Source organism: Osmia bicornis, chromosome 15 (genome assembly GCF_907164935.1).
Source record: "Osmia bicornis bicornis chromosome 15, iOsmBic2.1, whole genome shotgun sequence".
NCBI classification, from domain to species: Eukaryota; Metazoa; Arthropoda; class Insecta; order Hymenoptera; family Megachilidae; genus Osmia; species Osmia bicornis.
This window is the reverse complement of record NC_060230.1, coordinates 1,936,447-1,949,235: the sequence shown is the minus strand read 5'-3', so window position 1 is coordinate 1,949,235 and position 12,789 is coordinate 1,936,447.

Sequence of the window (12,789 nt, the reverse complement as noted above, 5' to 3'; positions counted from 1 at the left end):
ATCGATTCTCGTATCCACGAGAAAGAGAGCCGAGTTATGCATCAGACGACCAATTTTCTCTATAATCGAACGCGATAGCAACGCCGATCAATTAGTATAAGTTGCAAAAAAAAAAATAGTAAAGGTCCAGTTTTGTACTTGGAGGATTCGCAAGATTCGAGTGGATTTTTGAAAACGTTCCGAGGATCGATCGAGCGGGATCGCAGCTAGGTATACGTGTAATTCCGAGACGGATGGAAAAAGATGAACACGTAGAAGAAGCCGGTATATACGAAGCACGTATTATAAAACAAGTTGACCACCTGGTGGTTGCGGCGCGGGGGGTCTCGAGCAGCACGTTGACACAACTCATTTTTACGCGGTGTCCCACGCATGATGGGCGGCCCTGCTCGTCCTCACCACCACCACCACCCTTCCTCCATCGGTTCGTGTTTATGCTGGTTTATGCTGCCTTCCTACCATCGCTACTCTGACTAATGGCGCGAGATCTGTTTCGAAGGGTTGCGCTTCTCCGACATCGGCACATCCTCCACCTTCTCCGAGATAGCATCGATTCTTGAAGATTCTATCGCCAGTTCTCCCTCTGCTATTCCTCCTACACCTTCCTTCCTTATGACTCAACGAAGCCAGGAATACCGGGGTCTTCGAAAAACAAGAGTACGTTTATTTGTTCGATATGAACGTTAACTAACGCGAAACGAATTATAGGTAACTCGATACAGTGTTCTTTACAAATTAGATATTCCACGTGCCTCGTCCATAGATTACTCTTCCAAACAACGCTTGTGGTTTCCCGGCGGTCGTTCAAAGGCAAACTCGAGAGGAGCGTTCAACGATCCTGCGGTCGCCGAAAACCGTCTCGACGTACTCGAGTCGTCGAGTGGTCGAGGTTCCTGGTATCTAGCCAACCATAAGTTGCATGATAACGCGATGGATAAGTGGCACGTGTCGCTTACGCTTCTTTCTATCCGACGGAGAATTTTGTCTCTGAGAAGAATCACCGCTTAAGATTCAGTTTGAAGCTAAACCAGACGCCGGCGTTCGGGCCAGTACAGCTTTTAACCTGTCGCCTTGTCGCGAGAAATTACGCAGAGCTCGAATATTTTTATACCCCGGAAACGTAGTACGCGAGCTTGTGTTAAGGAGCATCTTGTCAGACCATCGACTCGTTTCCATAATAGGCATCATAGTCGAAGTCGTTAATAGTGGTAGCTTCCAGGCAGCATTCTTTTCAGAGAGGATTTTATGGGTAACGGTGGATTCGATAACACGCATTTGTATCTAATTTTACGACGACCATTCGTTCGGTCCGAAAACGATAGGAAATCTTGAAAATTTTCGTCCGTTCAGCATCCGGAAGGGACCAACGAGGAGAAGGGTAAGTCTCGCGGGAACGTTTTCTCACGTATTTATACCTTTTTATCCAAAGTTTCGATTTTGAAACGGTCAACGCGATTTACGAGAATCGTGCTCGCTAGGATTCCATTCCCGATATCGCGATTTTAGGGTCCCAAAGTAGAGTAGATCGAACAATCGATAGGGGGATGTAAAAATTGGGAAATACTTGTGTCGGTGGTTTGCAGGGGGTGGGCTACGGTCGCTACGGGATAAAGGTAAGAAGCAGAAGCCGAGAGAAAGACACAACGTGGGTGGCAACAATAGCTCTTTCGAGCGGGCAGATTCTAGTGGCACGACAGCATTGTACGAGCACGGTTTGAACGTGATTGATCACCGACGGTGATCGCGCGTACACGCGTCCACCGCATCCAGAGATACGTGGCTCCTTTTCCATCCTTAACGAGGGACGCATGCTCGTTTAACGTGTCCGGTTGACAACGAACCGATCGTCGTTCGTGTCCTCTTAGTCGCAAGTCAGATCTGGATTTTCGATGGAACGGAACCATGGGGGGTAAGGTTGGCTAGATGCGACCGATCTCGACCGAGGCAAATCGCCTTTCGTTTAACACTAGAACTACCGATGTTTAATGCGCACTAATTTTTATGTTATATTTCGTTTATACTAATAAAACCTCTTGTTACATTAACAAAATTTCTATTTCATTTAAACCAATACTTCACTCAAAATTAAAAACTTTTCTTCTACCGGGAAGACGTCGGCAACCTACGACGAATGATCCATTTGATAATTTCAAATATTAATTCCCAAGTTAAAACCGAGGGAACCGTGTCCTACAATCACGCGAAATCTAATTCGTAAGAAATAGGAAACAGGAAACAGGAAAGTAGATTGATCGTTCGGACGGCCAACCTGTAGGTACCTTCTCCTTTCCTGCTTTTTTTCCCCCAAAATCGTTTGCCATCGCGAGGGTAGAGCTCATTTCAATACAAATTGTTTGGTCTCTGTCTATACGACGTTACCGCATGTCGCAGGGAGGGCGTTGCTTCCCCTGCGCCATCATTACCGGTCCCTCGGCGAGCTTACTCGATCGGCAGCGTCATATGGCCGACTCTGAGCGGACGTTTAGCGTAAGTAGCGCACTTACGTTTCCCGCGGGGCTAATGCGTGGACCACTCCGCAGCCCCGTCTATCTCGTCTTCCGTTTATATTCTTCAGGAGCCGCGACAGATAACTGCCTCGAGATCGGTACTCGATCGCGACGAGTTCGAGAGACAGCAAGTTGCATGCGTTGGGATTGTAAAAGAAAAAGAAAAGAAAAAAAAATGGAAACGGTGCGGTGATAAAGCCGGTAGCTCTAGGTGGAAGACGGTAACTCAAACACGATTACTGACGCGAACGCGGAAACGGAGGAAAAGGAGGAAAAAATGGGCGGAAGGGGCTGAAGGGAGAAGGTCGGTGAGTGTCTCATCAGGCTGATAACCCGAGAGGAGAGGAGAGAGAGGAGAGAAGAGACGCGCGTGTCGCCCACTCACGGTGATTGCTGCCACCAGGTTTGTTCCTGAAACCCCTCTGACACCCCTGCCGCGATCGTTGCTTCGCTGTTCATCGGCATCCCCACCGCGCTAGTTATCCCCGCTCTACGCGGATCCACGCTCCCACCAGAAGTCCGGTTCATCCCTACTATTCCTCGAATCGCGACCGTTCGACCGTGCCTCCGTATCACCTTCTGCTCTCCAGCACCCGGATTGTCCACCCACGCTCCTCTCTTTCTTTTTCACCCAACCCCCCCGGTGTCTCCCTTCGCTTCGCCTTCACGCCCATTCCCGACCTTTCTTTCTCGATTTTACTTTCCGCCGCGCTGGTAGAGAAAGAGAGAAGCAACTTGCGCTCGATTAGAAGGCAATAGGCGAGAAGCTGCTACGTTTGGACCGTGTTATCGGGGTTGAAAGCATCAAAGACTATACCGTAGCCGATATCAGGCGATCAGGGCAGAAAAGCGCTTATACCTAATTAGTATTCCAATTTTAGCTACGACGGTACTTATACTACTTCGAAGGATTCGTCAATGCGCCGGTCGCGTCGAAGGGGACGATTACGTTTCCGGTGTAAACGCGTGCACGAGCGGATCAGGTAAGCAACCACGCGATACGTTTCTTCGAGAGAAGTTACCGTTCCCCGGGGATCTTCGATCGTTGTCATAAAGAAGATTGCTTCTGGTCGGTTTGCGTGCGATTAAAGCGTGCGTGCTCGACTAACGTTGTCGTTGTTCGAGACGATTTTTCCTGTGGCTGGCAAATTGCCAGCAGATGACGGAGGTTCCTCGTGTGTGCACTCGGCTTCGCCGAGCGAGGAAAGCCGGAAAGATAGGTTGGCAACGATGATCGAGCGAGTGGTTCGCTTGAAATTTCTCCAATTCTTTGTTGCGAGAAATCGAGATCGAGCCTCGCGGGGTCCAGCCGGTTGCGGCCACCAGCTCGATATCCGGTTGTAGCTCGAAGCTGAAAAGCGTAGGGGAGTTAAAACGCGATCCAATTTCTCAGGCCATTGAGTGCGGCGACTGCCATCTGTCTAACGGGTGGCCCCGTGCTTTTTACAGGCGAACCGTGAAATGCGCAAACAGAAGGTCCGTACCTCCTTTACATTTTAATCAAATCATTTCTCTGTTAGCTGGATCGGCTACCGCCTTAAAGGATCTCGCGAGACCGAAGGGTTTAATTTCTTTCAGCTGGTTGTTCCTTTAATTTCCTCGCGTTTTCTCCTCCGCTCGATGGAAAGACTCCTATCCGAAGACACCGTAAGCGAAAGGCGCGATCGTAGAGGGAGGCGACGAGAGGCGATCCGTAACGCGTCGCTCTCGAAGCTGGCTGGGATCAATTTAATTTTGTTACAAATAGCTACAACCCTTTGCTTCCCGGCTCCCGTGGCGGGCACGTACGCTTCCAATCGGTTAATGACTGTTTCGAGGATCGATCGTTCGCCGAGCGAAAGCCTCGAAATAATCATCATGGGTTTCACCGTAATTGCTCCGCGGGAAATGAGAAATAGCTCGGAACGCCGCGCCGGCGAGGCGCAATTACGCAAAAATTAGTTAATTGTTCGCGAGTACGGGATCGTAGGCATTGAAAGCACGATCGAGTAATTGAGTCGATTTGCGTAACGCGAATCCGATAACGATAACTATACGTTTTCTAACCGAGGAGGAACCTTTGTTGCCTGTAATTACAGTTAAGTCGACTTTCTTTTCGTTGTCAAGGAAGTTCGTCTCCTTGTTTTAAGGCGACGACGACGAGTCGAATTAAGAAAGACGGACATCAAGCAGGACGGAAACAGAGTGAGAAACGATTTACCTTCCGTCTCGGTGCAGACGCCTAGCTAGAAAGCTTTTTTCCCGAACGGGCCGATATACGTCTAGTTCGGATTGATATACGTCTAACCGTGACGTTGGTATGTATGGATTTTACGGCGCGTAGCCGACTGCCACGGATGCTTGATGGCGGCCGTGGAAGCAGATTCATCTTTGGTGTGAATTGGCCAGGGCTAAATAAAGCTGCTCCGATGAGTCTCAGCGGGACCCTGGCCGCTCGATATACTCGCTCTTCATAGATAATTTACCGAGCACGGAATCGTATCGAAGATAGATGCGACTCGCTGATGCGAACCGTCGTGCTTAGCGCGAATCTCTGTCGGGAACGTTCGCGATAATGTTATTGAAATAACAGTTTCCTCTAACCCGTTACGATCAAATATTAACGCCTCGCGAATCCAGCGAAATCTTTCCAAAATAGAAAAAAAAAGATCAATCTTTAAACGGGTCTCCTTCGACTTCCTGATACCGACTAGTAAAATGTTGTTACGTCCGCCTGTTGGTCGCGTTCCTCGAGCTTCCTCGACGACGCGGAACGGAAATCGAAGCAAGGGGGTTAGAAGGTTGTCCCGCGAAAAAGATAAAAGATTCGCGAGGGGCGATGGAATAGAAGCGATGGTACGTTGGGTTCTAGCGAGAGATACGGATCCGGCAGCGAGAAAGAGGAACGAAGGGGTTGGAAGAGCAAAGGGAGGAAGAGGGTAGGCATAAGGGGGTCGATAAAGTAGCGATCGCGCACGGGACTCAATTACACGCTCCGGCGCCCGTTCTCTCTCTCTCTCTTCTCATCCCCCTTTTCCTCTATAGTCATCCCTTTTCTGTTTCTGTTCTACTCTGCTCCGCTTTGCTCCGCTCTGCTTTTCTCGCTCGACCGCCATCGGCACTGCCGCCCCCGAAGCAAATCCCCCCCCATCCCCGCTTCCACCGTCCGCTTTTCCAGCCACCGTTCGCAACCGTTTCACCCCTAACCTCCCGCTATCCCCTGGGAATCGTTGAAGGGACGGCTACACGCTCGACTCGAAGCAGGAAATCAGCCAGACGACTCGACGGCAACGCTGTTCCTGTCGCGACTTCCCCGCGTGATTCGCCGTTTCTACCAATTTTCCCTTCGCCCATTCGACTACTCCTTTACTTATTCCTCCTGTCGCGATCGATTTCCGCGAAACTTCTCGCGATTTATTCTGTTAATGAATTTCCATCTAGGCGTCGTAGATCTGTCGCCGCGAACTGACGTTTCCACCGGGCGTAATTCAATCGTTATAATCGACAATCGCCTCGTCGGATAAGCATATCCATGCGAGGAACGTTTACGAGCGTCGAGTAATTTAATGGTTCGTGACCAAGGCTCTTTGACTTCCTTCGAATCGTTTCCATCTGGGAATCAATCGTTTCAATTATCGTGAACGCATTAAAGGAATCCTCGTGACTGACATCGTTTCGTTACTCCCTCGACGATTGCTTCCTAACTTCCGTTCGCCGTTTTCCACGGTGAAATCGTAGGAAAGAAGGCAGCCGGGAAAAATGGTGTATCTCATCGGGGAGGAGAAATTCTCGAGAGTATCGGTGGTCGAAAAAGCGCACGGTTGTCGAGGTACGAAACGAGAAACGAGAGAGACCAGGTTTCAGCCGAAGTAAAAGCGGAGAGGAGGAAAGGGAGAATGATTCAGTAGTGAAATATGTTAGGAGGTCGGCGTAATGCCTTTCTTTCTGCCCCTTTTAAAAATCGAGTGTATGAAGCCAGCCAGACAATAATATTTCACATGCCGCGAGGCTAATTGAATGCTACCACGGTAGTTCTGGTCCTTAGCAGGCCCTCGGGAGTTCTCGCCTCTCCTCCACCCTGCCAGTGGGTCCCTTTCGCTCTTCCTTTCCTTTCCGTTCCGTGGCACCGATTCACCGTCGCGCAGGTCCCGACATCGGGCCCGTTCCAGCCACCTACCTCCTCTTCCTGCTCTCTCTTTCTCCCGGGTAGCAGGGATTCTGGACCCGCCGTGCGAAAGGACAATAATTAACCGGCGGTTAGTTTACGTCGCCCCCCGTCGTTTCAGGCCTCTATACGCGCCAACCTACGTCCTAGGGGTTCCCAACTCGAATCGATCTCGCGCAACTCGCGGACCAAATATTCCTCTCCTTTTTCTCATTTCCTTTCCAACGGAATCGTTGAATCTTGCCCCTTTATCCTGACATCCTCGGAGGAAAAAAATGATCTTCCGTATTCGCGAGATCGAGCCCCTCGAGCGAAAGATCGTTAGCTGTCGTCGAGGTGGATAGCGGTTGGGAACGTTTTGCCGTACACGCAGGCCGAGATTCATAAATACGGCTGTCCGTAGGTGTAGCGAGCGAGGCAGAGTCACACCTTCTTATAATTATTAACGGGACAAATGAGCCAGGCCCTGTAGCTCGTATACAATACGAGATTGGGTACGGCGATTCGATTCGCTCGTTTCTCGATTCACGACCGTGCGCCCGTTCTCGCTCGACTTTCGGTAATTATTTAGATTACGCACGGCACCTCCGATTTCGACGATTTTTAAATATGTCGTAGAAATCAAACATTTTGAACAACATTTTCCTATACACTACAGCGGGACACGAAAGTATTCGGAATACCTAATGGCTCCTCGTCTCGGATGATAAAGAAAGAAGGGAACGCGAATGATTTCGATAGGTGTCATAGATTCCGGAAGCGTTCACGTCGATCCGATCCTTTGATTTTCTTCTTCTACCCGTGTATCGCTTTTAAAGAAGACCACGCTCATCCGAAGGGTTCTTTTTATCTTGCACAAGTCGAAAACGTTTTCATGGTCTGTCGTTCGTCGATTGATTTGTGGGCAGCGAAGTATGGGCGTGGTCTGAGCTTTTCGAACGATAAATACCTGCGCGAGATTTCCATCTGTTAGGATTCGAAGACACCTGCTGCTCGAAACCTTTTCACACGCTAGCTTCGAGACGCTAGATCCTCCTTTCTTTATCCCCCCCGTCTCTGGGCACCCTTTTCTACGAGATGCGGGAGTTCGATCTTATCGAACGACTTTGATTCGTCGACGAAATCACGATCGTAATTGTTTCGAGGAAAGCGAAGCGAGATCTGCTTCGAGGAAAGGGGTCGATGAAAACGAGAGGGTGGTAATAAAGTGTCGCGAAACGAGGCGTTTCTTTCGACGTTTTTCTTTTTTTTTTCTTCTTCTTTGGTTATCGGCAGCGAACGGACCGATTATAATTGTAAATGCTACCATAAAGCAAGGCTAATGCCGGCAGGAGAGGAAATGAATTGGCACGTTCGGGTTAAGCTCCGCGGGGGGTCCTCGGGATGAGCGGGCAGCCACGGCGAGCGTTGTGAATGGTCCCGAAGAATAACGTCGGCCCCGAGGGCCCAACTCTCGGTCATTAAGTTACGCGTGGCATTAAATCATCGTTGCTGTCATCATCCTCGTTATCTACCGCCTCCGCCGATTCTTACCACCGCCGATTCGTCGCTGTTCGTTTCTCGATCGATCCGAGAAACTGGTCTTTTTCGATTCGATTACCGATCGATTAGGCGACTCGTTCGATCGAGGCGAAATCGAGGATGGACCGAGAAAATATGGAAAAAACGTACGGGCGAGGATGGTCGAAGCGTGTAAGTGGAAGAAGCGATCGGTGTATGCGTGGCTGGCGCGTTCCTCCCCGGGGGGTACGTCAGTGTCCCCCGGTGTTAGCCGGTTAACGTAAGGTTAGCCCATTCCTTCCTATCGTACCTCTTTCTTCGTTCCCTCTTTTCCCCCCTCGTGGATCGCGGCGTGGAAGGCTTCTTCGCAGCCTGCCGGTCACCGCATTCCAATCTACCCGTTCTCCTTTTCTCTTCCACCGAATCCACCACCCTTCTCCACCCTTCCTCGCGTCCACTCGTGTACCGGGGCATACGTTGCTGGCCTTCTTCGACGCTTCAAACCTCCTGACACTCTCGTATACCGCTGGTATCATCGTAGTTGGGCTGCAGCCTTTAAGCTTTTATCCCTCTCCAGCGGCGAAGATAACATCGGCTCGCTCCTCTTCTCGGCTCGCCAGCATTTAGAATAAGAGAGGAGACCCCACTGAGCGAAGCACCGCGGTGGGTATTCCGGGTACAACCTGCCACTCGTCAGCCCACCCTCCTTAGCGCGCGAGACCGCTTGCTCCCTATCCTTATCCTTTTCTTCCCTAACTGTCCCCCCCAACATCCTTCTCATCCCTCCTCGTCTCTTCTTCTTTTCTCGCCCGCTACCCACTCGGACCCCGTGCCCGTTCGATCGCGACTCTTGTAAACGAGCAGATTCGTCTACGCTCGAAACTCTTTTGCTACCAGTCTCTCTCGACTTTCGATTCACTCCTCTCTACCCACACCTAGAGAAACGAAGATGATCGTCGAACCGAGCAAACAGAATGTACGATCAACCGAGCTGATAGCGAACGTGGTACCAATATGAAAGAAAAGGCTCGCACAGGATGCATCCTTGAAAGGAACCTGACGTATTCTATTAGGACTGATATATCTCCTGCCGACACGTTCGCTGATTCCACGTATTTCGTTGTGGACTTAACATCGTACCGTTGGCGTATCTTTTTTAAAAAATTCCAACTTTTTCATTAACGAAACTATCGAACTCGAAGTTCTGCATACCATTTGACGTATAACGCCTTCTCGTTGGATCGTTGAAGAAAAGAAAAAAATAAACTGTTTCAAGGAAGAAAGTTAGAGGAGAAGAAAAAGCAGCTCGAACGGTGAAAGTATGAAACGCGTGAAATCGTTAATTGCACGGTGATTGATCGAGGCTCGCGTCGAAATGGAGAAGAAAAAAGGATACTATTCCATCGGAAGGAAAGAAAAGGATCGCCTCGTCATCGTTTGTCAGCGTCCGAACGCGGTTTTCTGAAGTGGCTGCCCGTTAATGTTGTTTTCACTGCTACCGTATAATCGTTGGCGGGGGTTGTAACGCAACGAGAGAAGATTCTTTCAGTGTTCAGACCGGAGCGTCGAGGGTGTTCGGCGATGTTTGAAGAGGCTTTACGACGTGGACAGGTCGAGTGGATACGAAACACTTGCCCTGCCTCCGTGGCTGATGCAGCCAAGAAAACACACTCGAATCAGTTCACCGTAACGAAAACACTAATTTCCCTTTCTCGGATCCGTCTCGTACTTAACAACTCGGCCAACGATCCTACCCTTTTCATTATTCCATCAGGATTTTTCTTTTTCTTTGTTCGTTTTGAATAACGTAATCGAGACTGTAAAGAGTATCTTCTGCGATAACCGAAATAAAAAAAAAGAAAGAAGGAATTTCGTGAAAGCGTTTTGGCAAACATCGAGTTCCCTCGATTTCGTGACGTACGATCGGTTAATCGAATCGAATCGAATGGAATCGAATCGAAGGGAGTTGGAGGCTGAACAGTGGTCGCGTTTAATTCGACGTTTGTCTTCCTCTTCTGTTCGCCGCGTGCAATTTCTTGGACGTTACGTGGTGCCGCGTACGTGATGGTTCACCCGGTATGCGGCTAATAATTCCGGCGTTATATCACCTATCGACCTAAGTATTAGGCGGCGACCGATATAATGACGTATCTAAGGCGAAATAGGAGGGTACAGAGAGGCCGCGGGAAGCCGCGTTATTACATGCTATTGGGAACTAATTTGAATCAATTTACTTTAGGTGGCCTCTCAGCGCACTTTCTTAACTCGGCCTCGCGTTTAGCGAGGACGTGACGGCGGTACCGCGAGGTATTCAAAGGATACACCTATATCCATCGATCCTTCGGGTTCCTTGCCCGGTTACTTTTCCCCTCGAAACCTTCCCGATCGATCTCTCAATTCGCCACGCTCGTTCCTTCCACTTTTCCAACGACTCCAACTCCTTCGATTAGGTTTAGCCCTTTCCTACCGAACGACGCGACGTACACAGAATACCAAGGAAAGCTTAATTTTTCAGACAACGCGTTTGCGATATAGGCGCAGAGAAGTTTGATATAGAAAATATACAAGAGGATCGTAAAGTGTCGATTTCGCACGGTCGTCGATCCGATCTTTATAATCCGTGGATTAGACGCAGTTGAAAAAAAAGAAATCGCAACAGCGATTTCATTAAATTCTTCACGCCTCACCCTTGCCCCTCGCCGTTCTCGAGACTCGTAAATCTCCCTATCGAGGGATTTATTGCCGTCGAATCGGTTTCTCGATCGCGTACAACGACTTATCGAGTTTACTCGCGATATACGCTTACTCGTCGATTTCCTTTTTGAAGAAAGAAACGTTCTAAAGTAGTCGACGAGGAAATTTGTAAAGGCAATTGCATAGAAGATAAGCAGCGTGACGCTGGTACGGGTGCGTCGCGTCCGCGGAAAGATTGGAGAAGTAATGGGGTCGAGGGTGGCACGAGTCAAGGGTGCGCTAGCCCACGGTACGATTCTCCACGGGGATCGGGATCGGACGGTAGCCTCCCTCTGTCGTTTTCTCGCTCGTAAATCAAGGATTAAATCGGATGCGTGTAATTCGCAGTAGTTTTTAATCGTAAACAGTTTAATCTCGGTCGAGCGCGTAGCTCGAAATCGGCCACGTCAAAACAAGAAATTCTTCACGGCCTCCTAAATACGGCTCGTCCTCGTTGCAGGGGGACTAGCTGAGAGCGAGAGGAAAAGAATAATGCCCGGGAACAAGCGGAACCGTATAATGTGCCGTTTCGAATAGAGAACCGTGGGCAATGCGATCTCCTTCTTTTTCTATTAATCGAATTTTCACCGGGGATTCGTATCTTATCCGAACCTCGTTCCCGTCCGCGCCCCTTTCCTACGAACGTTAAAACGAAAACGAACGTTTAGCCGTCGAAATGGGTCGCGTTCGGCGGAAATTTCGATCGATCCGATCGAAAGGATACAGGCAGAGGGATAAAATCGACGAAATTTTTACGATTCGTCGTCATCTGTTGAAACGGCCACGGGCATCCAACGGCGGTTGCCCTATAAAGTAGCTCGTAAGTTTATTACGATCGTTATTAGACCGATGCATAATATCCTTGCCATTTATTGCCGCGATATCGGAGGCCCGCGATATTGCCAGCAGAAAAATGTATTCGCTGCACGAACGCCGATACTTAGCCGAAGGAATCGTAACCGGTGAACCTTCATCGAAAAGTCGAAAGCTCGAAACTGGGTCGCGTCGTAAGCTGTTTTTTAATTCACCATCCAATCCCTTTTCTTTTCGATTCCACGACCCTTCTGTCCAGACTTTTTTAACGAACAACGTCCAACGATTCCAAGAGTTTCGAAAGTTTATGCGGCTATATAAAGCACGTGATACAAACCACTTTGAGAGGGCAGGCTGGTTCTCCGCTCCCTCTTCTGCCCCTCACGGAGGATATTCGGCGACATATGCGTACGTGCGCGAAAGCAATATGCAAGGGCGAGGGCGGTGACGAGGGTGGAGGGAGGAAAAGCGAAACAGAAGAGAAGCAGAAGGAAAGGAGAAACGGAAGGCGAAAGGCGAAAGGCACGTGGAAGAGAGTAAGAGGGTGGGCCTTTGAAACGGGATAGTCCGGCCACAGCTTGCGGGTATGCGAACCTTTCCAGAGCACCCCACGAATGTTAACGCGCCGCATTAACTTCGTATTGGTTAGAAACGCGGGCTCTAGCAATAATTCTGATAACGCAGCATGTTGTCGCGTCGCTCGGCATACGAAATGGCCGCGACCGTTCCATTCCCTTTATACGAAAAACCGTTTCCGCTTTCTTCTCACCCCCTTCGCCCTGTTCGTCCGTTACCATTCTTTCGATATTGTCCGTGCTCCGCTTTGTAAAGTACCCCACTCGAAACCCGTAAAACTTTCATACGCGTCCTCCTCGTGGAACGTCGTTTCGAAAGAAAATTTCTGCGACGAAAAGAGTTGCTTCGGTCCTGGGGAGATCGTTCGGTAGCGCGCTTTTACCTCGGATAAGGGACCCCTAAACGAGCCATCCAGCATAAAAATTCGCGGATACTATTGCGGAAAAGGGGACGATACCGTGGAACGTTATTCGCCCGTAAACGTAACGGCGAACGGTGGTCGCTAATAAATTTCTT